Source organism: Mus pahari, chromosome 19, assembly GCF_900095145.1.
Source record: "Mus pahari chromosome 19, PAHARI_EIJ_v1.1, whole genome shotgun sequence".
Lineage (NCBI taxonomy): Eukaryota > Metazoa > Chordata > Mammalia > Rodentia > Muridae > Mus > Mus pahari.
Window position 1 is genome coordinate 81,909,350 of NC_034608.1, and position 3,305 is coordinate 81,912,654.

At 40.9% G+C, this 3,305-nt stretch overlaps 1 non-coding gene across 1 annotated transcript; it reads right to left on the reverse strand.

Annotated features, from left to right (window-relative positions):
* Positions 1 to 378: 378 nt before the first annotated feature.
* Positions 379 to 512, reverse strand: LOC115062633. Its single transcript, XR_003842581.1, has one exon. It is a non-coding gene; the product is annotated as a small nucleolar RNA SNORA17 (small nucleolar RNA).
* Positions 513 to 3,305: the final 2,793 nt, after the last annotated feature.

A 3,305-nucleotide genomic window follows, 5' to 3' on the forward strand; every position in this document is an offset into this window, starting at 1 on the left:
ACTGTCTCTGTTCATCAAGGCCCAGACAAAGGACTCTCGCCTGTGTGGGAACCTCTCTCCCTCTGCCCTCTTCCCGTATCTCCAGGGCCGAGAGTGTTGCTCTGGGCCCCCTATTCTGTTCTCAGCTCCTCTGCTGTATCCAGTGTGGGATGCCAGAGACTGAGAGCCTGGTACTAGGGGCTACCCCTTGTCACCCTCTGCCATGTGGGATCAGTGGCTTCACACAGCCTGATGCCTACCTGGGGCCATGTGGAAAGCATCTAGCAGTCCTCCCGTATTCACCTGCTCAGAGCACAGGAACTCTGGCTGGACAGGAACTCTCTCCATCCCCCCTCTTCCCCTACACCCACAGCCCCACAGACTATCTCAGGGTAGTTCTCTGTTTAGGCACCCTTGTACCATACTGTTGCTCTCCTCAGAGCACTAAGTATGGACATACCTTTTTTCCTGTCTGCTACCTACTGAAGCACATGTGACACAGAAGCCACGCCTGCAATGCCTATAGAGGAAGTCACATCATTCTTTTAAGAAGAAAATTATGGGACATCCTGCTCACTCTGGCCCTTCTAAAGCAGTAAGATCCTCAGGGTGCAGCAGCCATGATTTGAACAAGCCCAGGAATAGCCCACAGGACTGATAGGCCCTGGTAACACATCTGTGGTACTGATTTTGTAGCCATACAGTATATAAGCATTATAATATTTACAGATTCACCTGGGAGGCCAGGCAGTGTGTGTGTGTGTGTGTGTGTGTGTGTGTGTGTGTGTGTGTGTGTCTGTCTGTCTGTCTGTCTGTCTGTCTGTCTGTCTGTCGGAGATCAGAGTTGTAGCAAGAATCCCCTGACAGGGAGATGAGTGGAACTGCGAATGAGAAGGCAAAGCTATGATGGAGATTTTAAGAAGACAAGAATGCCAGGAATGTGGACCAACTATAAGGAAGGCAGAAACTAGCTTTGAGGTATGCAGCCAGAGAGTCACAGAGCAGAACTTACCAAGCCCATAGAAATCCATCTATTGTATGGTGTGGTCCCCCAGATGCTGAGCATAGAATTCAGTGTTTGTCTGTCTGGGTTTAAACCTTTCCTTAGTCTAATCTCTGTTCTGTCCTTCCCTGTCGAAACTTGTGTCATCATCATGTTTGGTCAGTGTGATAACTGTTGGTTTTGGGAGGAATTCTGAGCAGAGTTTGCCTCGTGTCAGAGGAGACTTCAGACTTGTCTCAAGAACAGAGCTGAAACAGCCGAAATTTCAGTGACACATTTTGTAATGGAAAGTGGAGTTAAACACTAGGAATATGAGGCAGAATGCTATACTTTGTTTTGTTTTGTTTTGTTTTTTTGTTTTTGTTTTGTTTTTTTTCGAGACAGGGTTTCTCTGTATAGCCCTGGCTGTCCTGGAACTCTCTTTGTAGACCAGGCTGGCCTCGAACTCAGAAATTCACCTGCCTCTGCCACCTGAGTGCTGGGATTAAAGGTGTGCACCACCACGCCCGGCCAGAATGCTATACTTTGAATGTTTCCTCCAAAGGGTTATGTGTTAAAGACTTGGATTCTAGTCTTCGGTTATGTTAGAAGATCCTGGAACCTCAAAGAGATGTGGCCTGGGAGAAGGAAGTTACACAGACTGTATTTTCAAAAGGAATTTGGGTCTGTCTGTCTGTCTGTCTGTCTGACTGTCTGTCTCCTTCCTCCTCTATTTCCTGTCTTTACATGAGTTGACCAGGTACTTTGCACACATGCTCTCACCATTATGTTTTATTATCACATGCCAACAAGTTATAGAACCATCACTGACTGGAATCACGAAAACTTAAAGCTAATCTTTCCTCTTTATAGGTTTGTTATCATGGGTATTTTACTAGAGTCATGAAAAGCCAACTGACCTACAAATTTATATAGTTCTGGATATCTTAGCTATTTATTGACAAAGAACAGAAAGAAGAGCTGGACTACTAGGAAATACAGCGTGGAATAAGGAATTACATTGTCTTAGAGAACTGAATTCTGTGTCATGGTAAATCTTTGGGAGCTGGTTTCCAGTAGAGGGGAAAAATGTGAGGGAGAAAGCACAGGAAAATAAGATATAATGATAGAGTACTCAACTTGATAATAGATGCCAAGTACAGAGCAGTTAAGACAAAATGTACTCATTTGTTTTAAAGAGAGATAAAGCACAATCAGCAATTTATTCCATTTTTTTTTCAAAGAATAGGATACTTATTCTAATTTCCAAGGGCACATTCAGAATATAAGCTCTCTGGATCTGTAATTTAAAGCAGTTTTCATGAGACCAATACAAATTACATTTTGAAATCATGGGGATGATTGCATTGATTGATTGACATATTGCATTTGAGAGTAAGACCCTCTGTTTATTAGATTGTCTACTAAAGTAGAAGGTGTCAAATTGTGGTTCTGACTAGTCACTAAAAGTTTTTAAAAGGACAGGGAAACTTGAAAGCATGCAATGTTTAGAAGTTTTAGTGTATTAATTAAGCAACGGATTTGATCATCATCAAACGATTTTCTATCTTCATGTTTGGAACATGAGGATTGAGTGTAGCAATTGAGTGAAGGGACAACTAGTAGAGGGATTTCCATGAGTATCATAAGTTAATGTACTGGATATCTTATCAATTCACAGTCCTCTGCTTTTAACCACCAATATCTATTGCCTTTGTGACCAACAGAGACTCCATCTCCCAGCAGATACATGCATTGCTACCCTTTTGTTAATTCTTTTATTTCCAACTTTCAGGATCATTTTACTCTTTCCTAATCACTGAGATTAAAATTCTGACTTCTATCATTACTTCAAATGACAATTTCAATTTGATATTTAACACATCATATTATATTTAGATGATGAGAAACATTAAAAACTACAAAGGAGAGAATAATAAAAATCTAACACATGTGTTACAAGGAAACCCTAAAATAAGAAAAGGTTAAAATGAGCCATAGTTCCAGGGAAAAATCTTTCTTTAAAGATATGAATCCTTAATGCTAAATTTAAAGCAGAACACATTGGTAGAGGAGACAAGTTCCTGAACAGAACACCAATGGCTTGGGCTCTAAGAACAACAATTGATAAATGGGACCTCATGAAACTGCAAAGCTTCTGTAAGGCAATGGATACTGTCAATAGGACAAATTGTCAGCTCACAGATTAGGAAATGATCTTCACTAACCCTAAATCTGTCAGAAGGCTCATATCCAAAATTTATAAATAATTCAAGAAGTTAGACACCACACCACCAAATAACCCCATTTTAAAAATGTGGTAGAACGCTAAACAAAGAATTCT